We start from the raw sequence: 22,328 nt of genomic DNA on the forward strand, positions 1-22,328 counted from the left end.
CTAGAGTCTATCAGTCAGGGTCTCCATAGGAATCTGTGGCACATTCAAACTGAATCCATTAAGGAGAGTTTAATAAAGGGACTATTTGTAAAAGTGCTGGAAGGATTTAAAATGGAAAAAGTGGGTAAGTGGAGTGCCTCTGGGAAAACAACCAAAAAACCTCCGCCAGGAATTTTTTTTACTAATCTAGACCTGAAGGGCAAGGTGAGGGAGTGGTTACCCGTACCCAGAGAAAGAGCTCCACAGGGAGGGGATGCTCCATAGGACTATGGACCTACAAAAGGAAGGAGCCAACCCGCGGTGCTGGGCTGCAGAGAGCTCAGGGAATAAGTACCTAGTTTCATTCTCTCCTTGCCTTTAGATCTCCTTCTGACACTTCTCATCGCCCAAATCCAATGGAAGCCTGAGGACAGAGAATCCCCTTGATACAGTCCATACGGGTCAGGTTCCAGAGCCCCGAGCCACGTGCAGAAGGTAGGGGTAAGAAGACATTCAACACACAGCATCAACTTGTATACTCCATTATAGACATATTAGCAACCGGCCAGAACAAACTTAGAAACATAATTAGTTCCAAACCTCAGAGCATTTATCATTAATAGTGTATCAGGGGTTTCTGAAAAGGCACAGAGGCCTGAGATAAAAATCTCTCATGGTAATGGCAGAGAGTGACTTTCAGGGACTTCCTTCTGGTGGCATGCCTGCAGGTGCACCCAGGGCTCAGGACACAAAGCTGTGGAGAACAATTCTACAAGGCCACAGGTGATGGGGTCTACCTACCAGTCTCCCAGCCTGACGATCTAGGAGTCAATTTTAAGGAACTTGAAGGAAATGTCAAACGGATTATCTTTTATGTAATTCTCCAAGAATATCAGTCACTTCTTTTTCACAAAGGTTTTGAGAAAAGTTGAGCAGCAGACAATTAGTATTCCCTGGCAAAAATAAGGATTACAAGTGAATGAGGAAGCTGCAGACTTTGTTAATCAAATGAATGGAAGAGAGGGCCAGTCCCTTTTGCGAAATTTAAGGGGCCTACCTGATTTGCACCCGAATAGATGCCCAACAAATACAGGCACAGAGTCAAGCTGATTCTAGACTCTCCCGGAAAGACCCATAAACATTTGCTTTAAAAAGCAGAAGTAGAAAAAAAAAAAAAAGCTGAAGTGGAGGGGTGCAAAGGTATATATAAAAATATATATAATATACATATATAAAATATAATAATATATATATATATAATCTCCTAGTTCTGTTTCTCTGGAGAATACTAATTCAAGTGAGTTACTTAAGTGCTCTGTGACTCAGCTTCCTTACCTATTAAATGGAGATGGTGACAGTTATGCAAAATTAAAAGAGTTAATGTGTATAAAGTATTTAGAAGTCTAACACTTAGGAGCAATTTAAAACCGTTAATGGTGATGGTTAGCATATCAGAAGAGCCATCAGTTCTTCTTACTGTAACAAGGAATGACATAACTAGTTTCTTGGCCCTTTCTTTGCATTTTTGTTCCATTTGGGCCCTTAATCAATTGAATGGTGCCTGCCCACATTGGTGAGAGCAAACCTTCCTTAGTCTCCTGATTCAAATGCTAATTTCTACTGGAAACACCCAAAATAACGTTCTACCAGCTATCTGGGCATCCCTTAGCTCAGTCAAGTGGACACATAAAATTAAGGACCACATTGCTCAAGTTCACCCAGTATGCTAGAGGTTTTAAACTTTAAATGTCTAGCTTCAGAGATCTCTCTCTTATCACCACAAAATTCTAGCACTCTAGTCTAACACTAGACAAGGAAAGTAAGATAAAAATCCATCCCCTGTGAAATGAGATACTGGGCAGGATCATGAATTGTCACCCAAATAATACTTCTAGTCTAACATTTCCCAAACTGGGATTCCATAGGACATCCTGTCGTATAAGATGTACCAGAAAAAAAGAAGGGTTCCAAGGACCATGAAATTTAAAAACCTACATATGAATATCGTACTTTGTGAAAGTCATGATACATCATATATTACAGGCTCTGAGAATGTACTCATTAAAGAAAACTTTCTCTCTTCCATTATCCAGATTCTACTAAATTTATTCCATCAGTGAATTCACTCATTGCTTCAACCTTGCTAAGGTCAGCAATGACCTCTGGGTCACTAAACCCCAAGGACTTCTTAGCAGTTCTAGACAGGAGAGACTTTGCCCTCCTTTGGAAACATGCTCTTCGAGGGGCTTCTGCAATATAAAGCTCTTCGTCTCCATCCTTCTGTGTGTTTCTCATTACTCATTTACCAGTTCATCAACCACCTGCCAGTCCACAACTCTCAGGACTTGTTAGGACTCGTTCCCTAGCTCCTTCCTCATCTTCCTTGAGAGTTTCTACCTAGGTGATTACATTTACATCCATTGCTTCACTATCTACCTATTTGCCAACAATGCCTAGATCTAGGTCAATTTCCCAGACTTCATCTCTAAGTTCCAGAACTGTTTTTCCAACTTCCTATTTGAAATCCTATCTACAGGGTTCCAAAGTCTTCTTAAGTTCAACATGTCCAAAGAAAAGCTTGTTATCTTCCTCCCAAACATCATCCTTTTCATACAGTCTGCTTTCAGGAGACGGTAGAAAAAAACCATTCATTTGCTTAACGAATACCAGGACCTCATTTTGTGACTCCCTCTCCCTTAGCACCCATAACCAATCATCATCAGATCCTGCTGACTTTGGAGTTAAATGCCTCTCATACCCATGCCTTTTTTTTTTTTTTTTCTATTTAAACTACAAGCTTAGTTCCACTTCACCAACATCTTTCTCTCAGACTCTTAGCAGCAACATAGAACCTGGTTTTATGAACTTCTCCTCTCCATCAGCAATGCTCATCTCACCTCTTCTCCACCTTAGAGACAACATGTCCAGATCAGTGGTATTTTCTAAATACCAATAGAATCACATCCCCGTTCCACTTAAAACAGATCAGTGGTCTCTCATTAAACTTGTGATAGAGAAAACCCTCTTAAGGTGGTCTCCAATGTTTTCCATGCGTCGTCCTGATCTATTTCCCTGGCTTTATGCAGCAATTCTTTTTGTCCTCAATGTCTTCACTTGGAAGATGTGAACGTTTTGCAATTCACCCACTTGCTGGGTTCATATCTTGGACACTGGCACAAGCCATTTGCTCTGCCTGGAATGTGTTTCTCTCCCTTTCTCTTCTACTGAGTAGCCACTCATCCCTAAGATTGTATCCAAGTATCACCCCTTCAGAGAGATCTATTTTAGACTGCCATGAAATGATATACCTATCTTCTATAGTATGCCTTACTTGTAGTTTTATATTTTCGACATAATTATTGGCTCAATATCTATCCTCCCTACTAGACTGTAAGCTACACAAGGGGGAGCGATGTTCTTTCTGTTCCCTACTCCATCTTTTGCAGCTAACACAGCACCTTGAATAATGTGGGTGCACCTGGACAGGGAGCCCTATTACCAGTGGTGTGCTAGGTGCTGTTGATAGAACACTAAAGAAGATGGACGGTGTCTCTTTGCTGATAGAGCTTCTAGCCTAGTGTAAGAGAAAGGCAATCCATCAGTATGTACAAAGCAATGTGCAGTCGAGTGAAAACAGGAGAGGTTCCAGGGAAAACCAACCTGTGGAGGGTTAAAGAACGCTTCCCAGAACAAAAGGCCTAAATAATAGTGATAGCTATGTAGGCACTTTATGTATTAATGTCTGTGTTAATGTATCATGTTACACATTAATGTATTATGTATTAACTGACACTGATCTCCACCTAAGAGGAAGTAAAGAAGGAAGCTGAGGAGCAAAGAACATATGTGACTTGCCAAGTGTGCTCGGCTAGTTAGAAGGGGAGCTGGATTCAAACCTAGACAGTCTGGCTCCTACTTCCGTGTTCTTAACTCACACTGTACTGTTTCTGAGTTGCCTCAGCAAAAGAGACTCAAGAGACAGGCAGAGTTCCAGACAAAAGGTAGAGAAAAACAAAGAATGAGCAGAAAAGAAGTCTAGACTTTTCAGAAACTAATTGATCAGACTGCATTTTTAGAAAGAACGAAAGAAAAATACCACTCTCTATAAGATGGAGACTGGATTTGGAACAAGGCAAGGCAAAAAGCACATTACCCTTTCCACACATCCACCATTACAATCCTCTGGGACACGAGCTCCTTGGAAGACCATAAGCCAATACTGCTCTCTACAAACCTGAGACGGAATGAAGGTTTGCTCTCTATGTGGGTCACCACTGCTTTTCAAGACAGCAAACAGAAAAGTACATTGAATTAAGCGTTTTACAAATATACAAGCTTTGGCCCAACAAGGGAAGCTGACGTGGTTCAGAACAAATTCATTTCCAGAAAGTTCAGACAATCTCAATGTTTCAGAACTTGAAAACACTTTTATCTTATCAAGTCCATGTGTGACAATGAGGAAAAAATAAAAGGACAATTACTACTAACCACTTCCCTGGGAAGAAAAAAAAATCAAAAGGGATATAACTTAAAAAAACAGTAAGCTGATTTTTCATCCTCACATCTTTGAAGGGGTGTACAGGGAAAGAGGGTGGCAATGCTAGATCAGGCATTTTTGCACATATTATCCAAAGGGAAATCTAAATCTATAACCATCATCATAAAATGAAACAAGAAGCAAATCAGAAAGGAATGAATGAAGGGCAAGTGATAGCCAAGGGGTTTACAATAATCAATTATTAAAATGCCTTAAAAGAGCAAAGAAAATGCTTATCAGATCAGCAAAGCACCTTTTAATAAATAATATGATTTGGGTTTAATTAATGGCCTAATTACAGTTTTACCCAATAGGCTTAAATGCTCCAAAGGAACAGTTTGAGTCTCTTTGGTAGATAATCTGTGTTTTAAAAAATGTTCTAATTACATATTTGCTTGAGTAAATAATGTGAATTTTACAAAACTGCCTAATGATATATTTATGTGACTATATTTACCCAAATGGCCTCTCATTCTGCACTAATGTACGGGGATTACTGCTCCAGGGAGACATGGGAAAGTGGGAGGGCTCCAGCCTTCACCTGAACACCCCTGTTATTCTCACCCTGTTCTCACTCTCTCTCACCCCAAAACACACCACCATAAGTGTATGACCCACTTAGTCATCATCAGTTTAAATAGGGAAAAAAAAATGTCTTCCTCAGCCTTTTGCGTAAACATATTTTACAGAAAGGATACAGACTTGAAAAATTAGTATTAATACTGTATAATGCTCCATGAAAAGTAGATAATGAGATTATAACCAAGACAGGACACTCAAGGTTTAAAAAGCTGCATAATTTATTCTGTTCTTTATAGAATGTCTTACAATGCCTTATGAAAATCCGACTCCATGTGTTGGAATCAGAGTGCTATGACATAAGGGCCACATAATGGTGTATGTTATAGAACAGAGAAGTCCTACGAAAACTGAGTTCGAATCTCCCAGCTTTGTAGTGACCGGTGTCCGTTCATGAGCTGTAAATCATTCTCACATGTTTAAAGACATACATCCAGAAAAACCAGCACATACCTACTCATGAAACTGGATGAAGAAAAAAAGTCCCATTTCAGAGTTTACTCATAAAATCTTACTTTTAGCAGACATTTACTGTTTAAAATTAGGTGATACTCCATTCCCTATGTAACTAATCACGACCCAGGAAAGGGAAAACAGCATTTCTATTTCTAGTCATTCTCCAAACAAGAGAAACATCAAACCAAAATACATACCCAAAAAAAAAAAAAAAAAAAAAAAAAAAAAGATAAAAGAAATGGTTTGGGGAACAAGAGAATAAGGACAAATAGGTAAGAGAATAAACTCAAGGATTAGGATTAGCATCCCATCTCAAGCATGCAATAATAGCCCAGAGACCACAAGCTTCCAAGAGGTCAAAGCAAAGCAAGAAACATGACGATTTACACAAGTTAATTAAGTCAGATAATCAGCAAGATCTAAAACAATTTCTCCTATAATCCTCATAACCAGGGTTCCTTGTAACACACGAGGGTTCCTTCAACCACACCTCAACAGAAGAGTTTCAGTGGATTGTGAGTTACCATTTAGGTCGGGGACAGAACCCCATGCTTTAAAAAATGGAATGCATAATAAAAGTCACACTAACTGTGCTGATAACAGTGGCATCCCTCTTGGAGGATTCAGAAGGCATTCCAATAATTGCAGGGACTCAGGGCCCTCATTATAGGCACTAATTGTATTTTACTATAATTGGGCAAAATTGCTACTTAATTGAGAGTTCAGTGGATAGAGTGCCAGATTAACTAATTTTCACCTTAATAAATGTGTAATTATTCATTAAAATTTTGAATCCCACTGTTGACGCCCTTAAACATTACTTCTGGGCACTCGCTCTCACAGAGCTCAGCTAGATGCTCCCATTGCTCAGACTGTAAGACTTTCGATTCTGAACTGTGGAGGAAGAGATGTCCACAGCATGGAGCCCGAAGCCCAGTCCGTGCGTGTCTTTGTCCAGCGGCATCTGGGGCCTCTTGCCTGCCTGAATGCGGCGGTACCATCTGTTTACTCTGGCCTCGTCTGCTTGGATCAAGTAGGAAATTGAAGGCACTAATCTGAATTTTTCAGAAACTTTACCGTAATTGAAAAGAGAAGGCGATAAAGAGGCGGGGGGAGCTGTTTGGCAACTTAATTATACTGGTCACTCTGTGGGCTGAATAATAAAGCAAAGGCATATTTTTGAAATAGGACCAAGCTAAGAGCAAAACCATAACTCCAAGCACTTTGTAGAGGAGCCCATCCACTCAAGTAGGCATTTATAATTAGGATGTGAAACTCAGCCCTGCAGTCATTTATTATTGAAATTGCTTTAAGGTGATCTCCAAAACAACTTACTCTCTTGATTTACCTCCTCTTCTTCCCCTTTCTAAAAGCAGCAAATGGAATACATGGGATTAGCCTCTTAGGAGCAAATAGGCAGAGATGAAATGCAGCCAGGAGCTAATGCTTGGCAGGACCCAGAAGGGAGGTGCCAAGAGGACATGGGTAGATCATTGGAGAATTGATTGGAAAGATCCTCTGTTCCCAGAAGAGAGCAGGCTTCAATGGTTTCTCTCAAGTTTTATTGCACATTAGCAGAACCATATGGTCTGCTCGTGTGGGCAGCACCTGGCGGGGGGGGGGGGGGGTGGTGAGTACAACAGCTTCAGACTAAAATGCAGAGTTGGGAAGTTTCTGCTTAGAAAATGAGATCTAGAATGACTGTAGAAGCTGCACCTGCCCTCGGCCTCCACAGAATATATTTCTTCATGTGGAGTCTATTCAAGTTGGGTTTTTTCCATTCCATGTCTACCAAGAGAAGAAGAAGAAGAAGAAAAAAATACAACTTTCTATTACTCTGAAACACACAGGAGAAAAGATTCTATCTTTTTAAGAGGATGGCAGGTAGTTGGAGGGAGGAGAGAAAGGCGAGAAGAGAATGTTCTTTTCAAGACTTGAAATCAAGGTCTTATCAAATCCAAATCAAATTGTATACACCAAAGTCATTAGACCCAGAGTCTACTTGTTAGGAATAAATATTTTGCCCTAGGATTAAATCCCATTATGTCGCAGAGGCTGAGTTTCTTCAGCCAACCGGAAAAACCGAGAAAGGTAAAACCTGATAGCATCTCTGTACACTGGGAGATGCAGGAACCATAGAATCTGCAAGTTTAAGTGAGAAACCCTGCAGTTTTTGGTGTCCTCAGAACTACGCCATTTGGGGCAGCCCTGGATGGTAGAACTCCATTTGGGATATAAGCCATATTTGTCCCTAGTGCTCATCCTGGCCCCCTCTCTTCACATGGTGCCTCCCCAATGCTTACCCCGTGATGTCTCAACGCTGCTCCCAGATCACCAGCTTTGTAGCCCATCCTCTCAAACTGCTTTTCCTGGCATTATCCTACACTCCCTGTCTTTCCTGGCTCCTTTCTCACCAAACCTTGCTGTTTTGTTGGCTACTTTCTCAGGAAATCGGTGATAAATGAGAGAGCTTTACTCAATACTGAGATAAAATGTGAATGTGTTACACCCTCCAAAGAGCAGAATTATAGTTAACAGAGGCCTCGATGGTTTTACTCACAGAAGAGCCTGTTGGTAGAATTTTAGGAAAAACGGCTGTATGGGAAGAAAATGAGCTGTAAAGTCATGTCTTTCAGCCTAACTCCAACAAACCTCACTTTATCAGTGAGGGTGGGTTTGACTGCCAGTAATTTAATCTCTGATTTGAATGGTCAAGACAATAAGCGTTATTTATTATCTCACATAAAGCACTCTCTCAAGCACTAAATAGGCACAAGGCTGTCCTGTCTCTGCATGTCCAACTCAGCCTGTCCCCCAACTTGTTCCGTAACCTTTCTTATGTTGCCAAGATGCCAACCCTAGTTAGAGGCATCCCACAAAAACACAACTATGTCCAGAAGAAAAGCAAATATTGTGTCCCAGATAGACAGATCTATATATATGTGTGTCCTATATTTATATATATATATAGCAAATATATATACAGCAAATATTGTGTCATATATATGTCATAATGTATGTATTACATATAATCAGAGACAAAACATTTGATAATTGCTTGCCAGCAATCTTCCCATCTGTCACTGGCCAGAATAAGTTCATACACTCTTTCCTAACCCAGTAATTGTCAAGGGCAATTGTGTAAATTATGCCTGGCTTAGACTACAGACACTATCTTTTAGTCACTTAGGAGAAGGCTGGACCTCCCAAACAAAAATGAAGATTTTTTTATAGTTTGAACCCAGTAAAACTTAAATGTCAGTCTGTCCTTGTATCCTTAATGTACTTTGGTTCAAATTCAGTCATTGTGTCCTTCTTTCTGCAAAAGATTTTGCCACTTTGAGCTGCAAGGATCTCAATATAAGAAAAAGAAGAGAGGGAAAAGAGGAATTAGAAGACAAGGTAAACAGAGGCATCTGAATTTTGTTGGGTCTAAAAGGTTTTATCATATGATTGCCAGTTTCCCATAACCATCAGCCTTCATGGTAACTGAAAACTCAGAAGCAATTGGGTGTGTCAGACCACAAAAATGGAACTAGGAGCAGGGGAGGACAAACTTGGGAGAGGTTGCCATGGTCTACTGGGTTGGTGATGTAGGAACTAGAAATTATATTTTATAGTGCTGACAAGTCAAAAGCACCAATCACAATGAAGATGATATTTTTCTGGAAGTTGAGAAAACTAGAAAAATATGCCTTAGGCCTTTGTTTTATTGACCCAAAGTGAGGAAAATCAGCTATGTTCATTGCTCCAAATGTCATGTCTACCTCTAAGAGAATCCCAAAGATTAAAAAGTGAACTAAGATCTAAAGTTTTCACTGAAAAGTAAGTTCAACAGGCCAACAGGCGAGAGGCAAGGTAGGGTCTCTGTCCCGCCTCTCTTCATCTGCTAACAAACCTCCTAGGAGCATGACCTCTATGACATGGCTTTTCACAGACTGGCCTGTACTATGAAGAATAGGGTCTAAACTTTTTTATTTTTTTTATTAACATATAATGTATTATTTGTTTCAGGGATATAAGTCTGTGACTCATAAGTCTTACACAATTCACAAAAATATGGAACGTTTCACGAATTTGCGTGTCATCCTTACACGGGGGCCATGCTAATCTTCTCTGTATCATTCCAATTTGAGTCTATGTGCCGCTGAAGTGAGCACAGTCAAAACATATCTTAAAGAAGGACAAGATCTCCTTGTCGTCCCAGCATTCCCTAGGGCTTGGAATAGTGCTAAAAGTTATTAATCTAGATTTATTGAAAAACAATTGCTTGGTTTGAAAAACGGTCGAATACACTCAAATTGTTTATAGTGTGCTCTATTGAACAATATAGAGAAGGGATGAATCTAGAAAGTTTCTTTGAAATATGTTAAAGCAGAAGTTTTAACTCCTTAATGTTTCATCCTCTGCCCACTGAAAAACCAGGACTGCCAGAGTAAAGGTTGTGAAATAGTCATGTATTTATTATAGTGAAAAATCAAGACACATTAGCATTGTAGCAATTCTGGCAGAAAGGGTCACTTCCAGAAATCAAGTTTCGTATATGAGCATATTGAGACCTACCTGTGTAAGTCAAGCGGGGTCTCCCCCAAGAGCCAACACTGGAGCTCTGGCTTGACAGCTCTTTACTCTCACAATGGCCAAGAGCCCAAAGAACAAATCAGAACTCCTATGCTATCCCCACAGCATCACTGCTTGTCCTGGTAACACCAAGTGACATAAAGAAAAACCTGTGGCAGAAGAACACAGCATTTTACTCAGTGAATTTCTGAACAATTACATCCTAGTGGTTAGGGAAGTATTCATCTTTCCCTACTCATTTTGACAGACAATTTTGTCTCCTACAACCTACAGATAGAAGACGGATGTTTAAGGATATTGCTGAGTGAGGATCACCAAACCAACCTAAAGCTTGACTTTAGCTTTCCTTGAGGAACTGCCTTACTTAACTAATAGCTGCCCTTCCCGCTAGCCACGTTTAGCATTCAACTATATTAAATAACATGAGGTAAAAAATGTCTCCTTTTGCTTCAGCCTGCCATAGTGTCTGAACTTCTAGCCATTAATACGACTCAAATTATTCAAGTAAAAAACTATGAACAACTCGCTATATAAGGAAAATACATTGATTGAGAAAGTAAGAAAGAAAAATAGACACAATCTCTATTTTATAGCACATATAACCCACTGTGGGAAAGGATACATATGGAAATTACTCTAATTCAGTATGTGCCCACAGAAGAGAGCAAGCAATATACTAGGGAGGATCAAAGCTGAAAGAGAGAGAACCCAAATGGGAAAATCAATTGGAAAAGCAACCGGGAAAAATCTTAGACAAAAGTATATGTGCAAAGAATCTTACAAGATGGATTTTTAATGGAGGATATAGTGACAGAGCATACAAATCAGACAGGCACACACGTGCAAGTAGAGGGACCTCTCCTTTGTTTATCCATTTCTTTCAAAACGGGCAGTCCAAAATGGATTCAACTTCACTAAGAACAGTGCTGCAAACGGCAGCCAGACAACAGGATTCAGAGGAAATCAGGTAATTGACAGGGAGGTTTCAATGGTCAGGAGAAGCCTTTAAATGGTCCAGAACATGTGGTAACAGCAAGCAGATCCTGGAGCTTCTAGGGGCAGCATGAGATCACTGGTCAGTGAGGTGGTGGGTGTCCCCCAAACTGAGTTTTGTCTGTTTACCGTTTATTTTTGGGCAGCCTCTAACCTCAGTGTGCATTAATCCGCCTTGACAAAGCAAAAAGAAAATAAATCTAATGCTGCACTTTGCTGGAGAACGTAGAATCTATATTGAGGCCAACCTCAGGGAAACAGGAAATCAGAGTGAAGGTTACAGCTCTGACAGTGACCTGGGCTGGCTGAGCTTTCATTCCTTTCTAGGTCACACTGACATGAAGCCCAGAGACAGCTTTGAAATCTGCCAAAAAAGTCAGCACATGCCAGGATGGAATGGAATTCCACACCCCTTTGCTTTTAGTAGCAAAAAACTCTCGTCCGAAATAGTCTAGTGCTTTAAACAAAGCATTGCTTAGCTTAGTCATTCTAAAAAGCCTCTCGATAGCCACAAATGGGCAAGGAAACAATAAAAGGACAACAGAGAAACATGCTCAGGATGGAAATACTAAATTCAAAGGAAAAAAGTAAAAATAGACATGTTCTACTCACTAATAATCAAGGACAAATTAAAAAAACTGGATACTGTTTTTCAGTTATCAAATCAGCCATTTTAAAGTTAGAATATTCTATGTGATAAAGGTATATGAAAGCCCATTCTCACAGAGCAGAAGCATAAAGTATTAGTAGGAGGCTTTGGCTTGGTAATTCAACCTTTGGGAATTTATTCTAAGAAAATATATTCTATCTATTTATAGATCATCTTTCACATAATTATTTTTAACAATGCAAAATTACACACAACTTTATTGTAAACCACAGAGAATGATCGAATGCTCTGTTTTATAACCATCTGAAACAGTGACATGAAAACGACATGGGACTCAGAAAATGCTTATGAAATAAATCAAGGTACAAAACTAGCTGCATATCAGGACCACACGAAAATATAAAATAACAGTGCTTGTTCTCTCTAGATATTGAAATTCCAAATTACTTTTTTGTTTCTCTTATCCTTACATTTTCTCCAGTACTGATATATCGCTCCAATAATTTGAAGAACCTATGCATTTTTTTAAGCTCTCTCACTCGTTCATGAATTTCTAACTGCCATTTGATTTCAATAGAACTATTTCATCACAATATTTAAAGTACCTGGAACTTTGTTATTTGGTTATATTCAGTTTTGCCCAATAAAGCAGCTGTCGCATAAGAAATAGCACTTGGGAAGGAATCCTAGTTCCTGAGCCTCATGGAGAAGGATTCAGAAGTTATCATGCCTATTCCACTCATTTTTTTTTTTTAAGATTTTATTTATTTATTTGTCAGAGAGAGAGGAGAGCGAGCGAGCACAGGCAGACAGAATGGCAGGCAGAGGCAGAGGGAGAAGCAGGCTCCCCGCCAAGCAAGGAGCCCAATGTGGGACTCGATCCCAGGACGCTGGGATCATGACCTGAGCCGAAGGCAGCGGCTTAACCAACTGAGCCACCCAGGCGTCCAAATGCCTATTCCACTCTTAACCACACACCTTCAAATCCCAGACACTACCCCTTGTGATCATATTCACCTATATGCTCTACAGATAAGATTTGCAAATCTTAGGCTTTATAGAACATCTGTTCTTAAAACAAAACAAAACAAAAACCAAAGGATTCTGTGGCATCTCAATTCTGCAATTCCATCTACTTAATTAAGTCACTTAATTCCTGGTCTGTCATCTACAAGAAAAATGTAAAAGATTACTTCATGTTAAGTGACATGTGTAATGTGATCAAAATTATATTACAGTAATACCAGGCATTAGAATCCTTCTTTGCTTTATAAAAAGTACTTCATTGTGGTAGAAAAGACCTTAACAGTATTAGAAGTCAAGTGCTCTCTGTAAGAAAAGTCGAGTTTTCATTCTTGTTTTTGTGCATGTGAGTTACAAGGCAAGAAAAGAAAGGAAGGGAAGAGGAAGAACAGGGAAGCGGCACGGCAGCAAGAAGCTCCGGGATTAACGGAGAGGAGAAGCAGTGTCCAGGAGAGATCGCCGGTGATGCGGTGGTCAGGCATAGTCATGAGTAGCCGTGTGGGATATGATGGACAGATAGGCAAAGGATATGCAATCTGCACCAGCCTTGAGTCTGTGACTGCTGTGAGGGGCCCTCATTTAGTTGGGCATAAAAGATTGAGCAAAGAAAACACACATTCAGCGGCAGCCGAAAATGGGGGCCAAGGTGACCAAAGCATTGGCTCTTAGGGAAATGAAGGAAATCTTGGGAAGGGCTCCAGGACTCCAGCCTTCTGCAATTCTGCAATTCTTGGAACAAGGCTTCAGTCAATCTGAAAATTCTATGGACTCCCAGCTGATTTCCACGGGAAACAGCTAATGGCAGAGAAAAACCCAAAATCCCATGCTCTAGACCCTAGGTCAGTTTTTGCACCATGATTTCATGCTGCCTCTCAATTCTATTTCCTATTTATATCCATTCTAACAGGCTATATAAAACATAACTGTCATAGAACAAAAGAGATGGAGAGGATAGGGAAAAGAGGAGGGAATACCCTTTAAACTGAAACTTGCTTTTAAGTAGCTAAGATCCCTTCAAACACCTGCTACAGAATAGACTATTGCATAGCAATTGAAATGGCAAAGATAAATGATAAGTAAGCTTTTTCTGTTACTTTTGTTCTTTATTCCTTCCTTTTCCCCTTCCTCACTTTCCTCCTCTCTTCCTTGTCAGTAAGCATTCACTGCTCCATGGGAGATGCTCAGTTTCCCAAGCCCCCAAATCCATTATCGGGAGACGATGGGAAATCTCAGCTGTGCCACTACTTCCTGATCCATAAGGAAAGAGCGAGCACGTATCAGTAAGCATTCGGGAGAGTGAGAAGTTGTGCGACTCTCTGGGCCATCTCTCACATCCATTTTTCTTTGGGGTTCCGCTCCAGCCCCGAGACTGTTAAGATTCCCCAGTCTCTCTCATATTCTGAACGAGGAAGAAAGACTTCAGGAGAAGGGAGGCCATAATCTCATCTCTTCCGTCTCTAACTCACCAGAGTCTTGTGTTGAGGAAAAGCTTTGACAAAAGACTACATCTCCAGGAACGACCACAATGAAAGGAGAATTTAAAATGTCCGTCTTCTCACAGACCCAGCTAACTCAGTGAACCTGCACTGAGGAATGAACCCAGCGTGCCACAGGCAGTTACTGCTGATGGGGGATATGACAGACAAATCTTCATTTTATTTCTATTCTGTTCTTCTTCCACGGTGTCATCAATCTCCCCTTCACCTGTAAGCCAGCCTGTCTTAAGGAGCAGCACCAAGCATGACAAGCTTCCGAGATTCACTCCCACAGCGACTTTCCCTCCACCTACGGTTCGGCACTGGTGGCTGTCTGGGTATAGTTTGTACCCTATTTCCCCTCTCATAGTGGAGATTCACGTCGGCGGTCTCTTGGGCATTGAAGTGTGGGGCCGAGGGCCAGCAGTGTTGCCATCACCTGGGAACTTGTTAAAAATGTAGAAAAGCAGTCCTCACACTGACTCAAAGCTGCATTTTAATAAGAACCCCAAGTGAGTTTGATGCACATTAAAGTTTGAGAAGTGCTCTAGGGAAATCTGAAGGGTTGTCCCCTTTTCTCAATCTACAGATCACCTGGGAATGTCATTACTTAGAGTAGCATCATAAAGCATGGGCTTCAGCCAGCTGCTCCTGGGCTCACCACCCAGCAGCTGTGTGTCACTGGGCAAATTATATAACATCTCTGGCTCTCATTTCCTCTCAGGTTTAATAAAATAATAATAAAACCTTTATCACAAAACTTTGAGGACTAACTGAGACAATGGATCTAAAACATGTAACCTAAAACTGGGCCGCAGTAGGTAGGTATTTGAAGTCATAGATTCAAAGTGTGAGAAGAGGCTTTGAAAACTCCTTTTTTGTCAAATGCCCACCGAGCTCAGCTTCAGCCAATACCTGAAGCTGATGAAGGCAACTTTGTGTCACGTACAGTCTTTTACTTAAGAGCTGGCTTTCCTTTAGATGAAGGACCAACTACCTCAAAACGTTTCTCCTATCAGACTTTATGGAATTTGAGGTTCATTCCTTAGGGTTTTGCTATTTTATTACATTTTGTTTTGTTTTGCTCTGCTTGCTTTGCTCTTTTTTTAGGCAAGCGATCTCAAGAACAAAATCTCTGTAACACTGGAATAGGGATGTCCCAAACTAACAAACCATTCAGTGGTGGTGTGTAGTCAAGACCCTACAAAAGGTAAACCATATCGGTTTAATAACCCTTCAGCAGAGAAGAAATTCTTAATCAGAAAACATGTACTGAACACTGATTTTCAGCTGAGTGCTGTAGGAAAGGAGATAATATAAAAAATAAGAGAGTCTACGCCCCTGAAAAACTTTGTCTTTAAAAAGGTCATGCAATAAATGCTATGGAAAAAAAGAAAAAAAAGATAACATTTGGGGAGTCTATAGGAGGGGCATCTAGACTGTAATTCCAGGGCTGGGGAGGAGGTATTCTTTGAAAACCTCCCAGGTAAAGTCTCATTTAATGTGTGAAATTACAAGCAAATTGTTTACAAGTCTATCAGCCCACGAAGTCTCATTTAATGTGTGAAATTATAAGCAAATTGTTTACAAGTCTATCAGCCCAGTCAGGAATAAACAACTGACTGGGTTCAAATCCTAACTCAGAGGTGGAGTAAATTATTAACCTTTCAAAGCCTCCCTTTACATAAAAGCATAACAGAAAAAACATTAGTATATATCATAAATTCATTGCAAGAATGAAATAAAAATGTATCTATAGCTGGTGCTCAGGAAATACTTGTTAGTTTAGTTCTTTCCTTTTGCATACATTGGTATGAGAATAGCTATCCTATCTCTTACCATTATTTCTGTGGGAAGTGGGTCAAGATCATGATGGATTATTGGTAGTAATAGGTGTGTTTGTGTGTGTACACACACATCTACCTTTGTATATACACATATACACATACATTTATTTACATACATGGAAAATGGTTACAGTAAATTAAGAGTAAGACATGCTTACATAGGTAGGTAGTGAGCAAAAGCCTCTGGGACAAACAGACCCCAAAGATGTCTCAAAGTCAGCCCTTCCAATATCAAATTACAAGCTCACCAAAACTACTTCTTCCAGCATTGTTCATCTCCGTGAGTGATAACACCCTCCAGCCATTGTCAAGTCAGAAGCACAGGAGTCATCTGTGAGATCTTTCTCCCTCGTGTGTCCAAATCACACCCACTACTACATCTCGAGGACGTTGTCCCCTAAATCTCCCAAACAATTCCCGCTCTGAAATTCCTTCACAATATACTTTAGGTCACGTGGCTCTCAGTGCTGGACACAATGCTTGGCATCTGGTACATTCACAATGAACACTCGCTGTATTAGTGAGTGCATAATGAAACAGGAGATGCGAAAGGACAGAGCCAAAAGAAAAGGAACATTTTTAAATGCATCCAGGCAGTACCAAACTACAATGCACTGCATTTCTGTGCAAATGTCTTAGTCTGGCAGTAGGAAAAAAAACAAATAAGTGGTTGGTACTATCTCTAAGAGCAAAGACGACTAAAGTAAAACATCAAAACTTCAAATTTAGAGGTAGAAATAATAAAAGAGATGCAGAGAGGTTTTTGGAGCAAGCTGAGGCCAGTGTGCCAAATCTGGTTTTGATTTTACTAGAACATAGCACACCCATTCTTTGACTATTGGCTCTGCCTGCCCTACACTCTGGGGCAGAGAAGAGGAGTTGCAATGGAAACTGGAGGGCGCACCGGCCTAGAAGGTTTCCAGAAAGAGCTTACCTACCCCATTTTAGAAAAATAAAATAGGGCACCTGGGTGGCTCAGTCGTTAAGCATCTGCCTTGGGCTCAGGTCATGATCCCAGGGTCCTTGAATTGAGCCCTGCGTCAGGCTCTCTCCTTCGTGGGAACGCTGCTTTCCCTCTCCCACTGTCCCTGCTTGTGTTCCCTCTTTCCCTGTGTCTGTCTCTGTCAAATAAATAAATAAAATCTTTAAAAAAAGAAAAAGCCTATGTAAGTTTTAAAAAGTATAGATTTATGTAAATAAGGTGAATTGTGATAGAATATAACGTACTACATGTTTTCAAAACTTGTGAAGAGATGAGAAGACAGCACTGAAGTAGAGGCTGGCAGTGGGCTAAGTGACAGCACCACAGAGAATAAGGCCCTCATCCCAGGGACCTGTAAATGCTACCTCGTCTGGAAAAAGGGTGTCTGAAGACGTGATTAAATTGAGGGTTTTGACATAAGCAGATGATCCTAGAAGATCTGGGCGGTCACAAGTATCTATAAGAGACAGGTAGGGGGAGATTACACACACACACACACACACACACACACACACACGAGAGAAGGTAATGTGAAGACAGAAGCAGAGTTTGGAGTTTGGACCGTGTCACAAACTGGCGAACACCACGGGTTGCCAGCAGCCACGAGAAGCTGGAGAGGCCAAGTTACAGATTCTCCCCCACAGCCTCCAGACTGCCCCCCAGTCCTGATGACACCTGAGTTGCAGAATACTGACTTCTGAACCTTTGAGATTATCATTGTTTTATGCAACCGAAGCTGATGTAATTTTTTTTACAGGAACCACAAGAAAAATCAGGTCCGTCTGTGCACAAAGCAGACAGGAGTGTGAAGTGATTTTATCACAATATGTAACATACCTGGAAATTTCTATTTGGTCCCATTCAATTTTGCCAAATGAGAAGTGTTGCATAAAAGAAATAGCACTTAGGGGCACCTGGGTGGCTCAGTCAGTTAAGAATTTGCCTTCAGCTCCTGTCATGATCCCAGAGTCCTGCATCAGGCTCCTTGCTCAGCGGGGAATCTGCTTCTCCCTCTGCCTGCTGCTCCCCTTACTTGTGCATGCGCTCCCTCTCTCTCTCATAAATAAAATCCTTAAAAAAAAAAAAAAAAAAGATAGCACTTAGAAGTGAGACCCATGTCCCAACATGCAGTATCTAGTAATTAAAGTCCCCATGTCTCTTTCCATCTCAGCAACACACCTTCAGACTGCCAACATTTCCTGTCTTAATTTTAGAATAACCTGACTGTGCCCCACAAAGGAGACTTATAGATCTTCAATGTTGTAGATAGCCTATTCTAATAAAGAAGGAACATGAATGGAGAAAGGACTTTGATCATCTCAACTCTGCTACTAAACGCTTTTATGAACTTAGTTAGGACTCTTAATTTCTGAGTCATCACTTACCCCCAACCAAACGCGCGCAAGCACACACACACAAGAAAAGAAGAGATTATTTAGGTGACAGATGTAATAAGATTACAAAAACTACTATGATAATGCCTGGCATCAGAATTCTTTTTTTTGTGAGGAAACTACCTTTGCTCGAGAAAAATACCTACTTCCAAAGAAGTAGGGCCTCAAAGGTATTCGAGAGAATTAATGTGCTTGACATGAGACAATTAGAAAGGTTTGCGGTTTTTTTGTGGTTTTTTGTGTTTTTACCTGGTGAGTGAAAAGAAAGAAGACAGAAGAAGGGAAAGGAGTGTGGGGGGTGGAGATGTAGATAGGTTGACAGGAAAGGTCCAGAGAGCAACGAACATCTAGCCTCAAACTGGCCTTGTCCAGGTCCCCTTCCCGCAAACACAGGGCACCCCTAGGCTCACCCTTCTAACCCTTCTCCCAAGACACCAAACAGACACTATCAGGAGTGCTTCCAGGTTCACCTATGGAGCAGCTATTGTGACTCAAGGGTCCAAACTTAAACGATAAGATGTATTTGTTGATAAAATGCAGAACAGTTGGGCTCTAAGACTACAACCCTCCTTTCCTGCTAGTGATGCCTAAAGTTTCTCAAAAAGGAAAGAGCACACACTTTATATTAATTCAAGTAGTAAAGGCTGAAAATGCACATGAATTTCAAGTCACAATCCTTCAATAAGTGCTGCTGTTTGGTATGAAAGGAGGGGCAAGGGGCCGTGAAGTGCTAAGAAGAGAGGCAGGGTTTCTGCACAGGAAGTACCCAGTATCAGAGAGGAGTCTGGTCATGGAAGTGACTGGTGATTCCACAATGTGTCGAAATTTGTCCCTCCCTACACCCAGGCAAGGCAGAAAGCAGCCACCAGACAAAACAAATAGGTAAATATTTAGAATGCTGGGTGGTGATAGGTATGAAGGAGTTAAGGAGGCTGATTTCTATCTATTTTTTTAAAGATTTTATTTATTTGAGAAAGAGTGAGCATGAGCAGGGAGAGAGGCAGAGAGAGAGGGAGAAGCAGGCTTCCTGCCTGACAAGGAGCCTGATGCGGCTCTTGATCCCAGGACCCAGGGATCATGACCTCAGCTCAAGGCAGATGCTTAACCAGCTGAGCCACCCAGGTGCCCCTGATTTCTATTCTTTTAAAGGACCGAATGAGATACTGTCATAAAAGGGCTTAGAAAAGTACAAGGCAATGGTTGAAAACTCTATACCATTTAAACAGTTGCATTCTTCTGATGTTTTGATTTTACTCAAAGCAAGTTTTGCTATGTCATATGCCTCTCACAAACTACCTGTGTAAGTGACTCTCGCTTCAAACCCACAGACAGTATTGTCCTTCCTCTGGGCAGATGGTGCATGCTCACCAGGGAGGGGCAGCAAGTGGGACCTCACGTGCACTCAATGACCCCCACGCTCTCCAGTAATCCCCTGATGGTGGCAGAGTACAGAGGATGTGTGGCAGAATGGCCCCAAAGGCTGACTTCCACCAATGCTTCAGCCACTCCTGTGGCATTTCACGCTCTTAGTAAGCAGTGCAGTTCCAAAGAGCTTTACCCCTGCAAAAGCATCATTTAGTTGCAGAATCTGTGCCAATTGATTTCATCTTCTTTAGGCTCCCTGGAAAGAAATGATAAATGCTATCAGCAGAAAATCAGTTGTGGGAGCACTGGGCTTATCATGTATACCTTCCAACCCACTCAAACCTCTTCCCAAGCTATTTGCTGGCTCAAGCCCATCCCCTTACTTCCAGAATTCACCAAGATTCCTGTTCAATGGCTTTCTTTGGCCAATCGAAGTGAACAAAAGTGACACGTATCATTTCCCAGGGAACGCATCTAAGAGCTGTATTTACTTGTTCTCTTCCCTGCTGTTGCAAACCCCAAATGTCATGGGGAGATGGAGGCATCCTAATGCTGAAGTCTCTATCAGCTTGAGCTTCTAAATAACTACACTGATACTACTTATCTTTAGACATGGAGTATAAGCAAAAAATGTTCCCAGCCACTAGATTTTAGGGCTGCTTGTTACCATAGCACGATGTATTTTATCTGGAGTAAAGCCACAATAAATCCCATTTTCAGCACCTGGTAGTTTCCCTCCCCTGCCCCACCCTGGCCTGGAAAAATAGTACTAGGGCATCTGCTGTGTCTAATGAAAAATTAAGACATTTTTAAATGATGAAGGGATTTACGCCGATATGAAAGAGCTGAAGTGCACGGTAACTACCCCAGGACCCTGATTACTAAAGAAGATCACTTCGAAGTGCTACACATAATGCCTCCACATACCCTCTGATACATCCCAAGGGAATTTATTTCAAGTTTCTCCAAAAAGTGGGACACTAACCTAACAGTTCAATTAAAAAAAAAAATAGCCATAACACTAGAGGCCCTCTGAGAAGGGGAGAAGAAAAGGAGAGCATATTATTATGCTGCATTATTACTGCTGCATCCTGTGTGACTTCAGCAGTTCCTAAAGTGACTGTGGAAGCAATAGCAGAGAGCGGGGCACACAGAAGGTCCGTCACCCACAGCAAGACGAAGAGCAATGGTTCTCACGTGCACAGAAGTGACATCTTTAGGAAATGAGCTGCAGGAAGGTGTCAGCTGTTAACACATTCTATGGCCAGAGTAGAGATTAACCCCAGAGTCCACAGCAGAATTTTATTTTCCCCAGGAAGACCTGATGAACTGTGCCAGGTCTGCACATGGGATACTGCATGGGAGGAAGGAGAAAGGGGCCTTACGTCCCTGACACTCCAGCAGGGAGGCCCAAGATGGGATTTTATCGTCCTGCGATTGCTACCCACATTCTTGACAGTCCTCCCCTAGACTGGTCTGAGAAATTACGAATTCATGCAAAAATGGATAAATGTTTATAGAACCATCCAGAAGGATCTGGAATCTGTTGCAGTAACCAGGCACAAACGTTGAAATAAAACAACGTATTCACTGGATCTTGATGAAACAATGGATATACTGGGTCTCTAAACCTTAACCTTTTATGACAACTACTTGGAAGCCAAACCCATCTTACCCCAAATGGGAGAGACTGACAGCCGTAAAATAGCATAAAGATTGAAGCCACGAGATGCTACACCAAAAACACATACTTTTAAGGACATCTTTATTTATATTTTCACAGTATTTTCTCTGAAGTTTATATAATAGCACATGGAGATTTTCATCCAAATACCAACCACACACTACCGACAGCTTTAGACTTCTCAACCCCCTCAGCCTGTAAGTTGCTCCAGGGTGGAAATGGGTGCAATGTCTAGAACAGTCATTCCAGGAATTGTCTCTGAGCATGGCTCCCATCACAGCTCACAAGCAGCAGCCTGAATCTGCTTCACTTTCATCAGAAAAGATACATGGAATGGAGCCCACTTAGTTCATGGCTGCCAGCCCTCTTCGTCTCCCTCCCACAGACACGCATACAGGAAACCTGGCAGCTTCCTTCTCCCTTCCTGTCATTCTCACTAGGCTAAGGAGCAGGCAGATGCAGGAGGGAGGGGGAAAGCAGAGGCGGCTAGAGCACTTGCCACATTCAGACTTGCCACTACAGGGCCCCCCCCAGTGCCTGGCGTTCCTTGGGATCTCTTGGCGGGTTCAAGACCGAGAAATAGGGCTAAGTACCCAAGCAAAATGTCCCAAGCGGCAAGGAAGGCTCCCAAAACCCAGGGCTTTATTTGAAGCAAGAAATAAATGAGAGGGCTTTGCCCTGATTAAATTCTGTTACCTTTGAAAAAAGAGAATTGGGAGGTAGGCAACATTTTCTAGTAGCCACAGAAAATCTGCCAGAATGAGTTCTGAGATGATCAAGGAAGAGTTAGACAAAGAGGGATAAGAGCAAAGGAAACAGTTTA

At 41.3% G+C, this 22,328-nt stretch overlaps 1 long non-coding RNA gene and 1 other non-coding gene across 2 annotated transcripts in view; both read right to left on the bottom strand.

The window, feature by feature from the left end:
• Positions 1 to 8,824: 8,824 nt before the first annotated feature.
• Positions 8,825 to 22,328, bottom strand: part of LOC125083186 (uncharacterized) — a 34,468-nt gene continuing 20,964 nt past the window's right edge. Inside the window, exons 2-4 of the long non-coding RNA XR_007122208.1 lie at positions 19,825 to 20,077; positions 10,115 to 10,281; positions 8,825 to 8,905 (exon numbers count right to left, since the gene is read on the bottom strand). This is a non-coding gene — a long non-coding RNA (uncharacterized LOC125083186). The remainder of the gene's footprint in view (positions 8,906 to 10,114; positions 10,282 to 19,824; positions 20,078 to 22,328) is intronic.
• Positions 9,605 to 9,711, bottom strand: LOC125084128 (U6 spliceosomal RNA). The gene has a single exon (XR_007122489.1). It is a non-coding gene; the product is annotated as a U6 spliceosomal RNA (small nuclear RNA).

Source organism: Lutra lutra, chromosome 13 (genome assembly GCF_902655055.1).
Source record: "Lutra lutra chromosome 13, mLutLut1.2, whole genome shotgun sequence".
Lineage (NCBI taxonomy): Eukaryota > Metazoa > Chordata > Mammalia > Carnivora > Mustelidae > Lutra > Lutra lutra.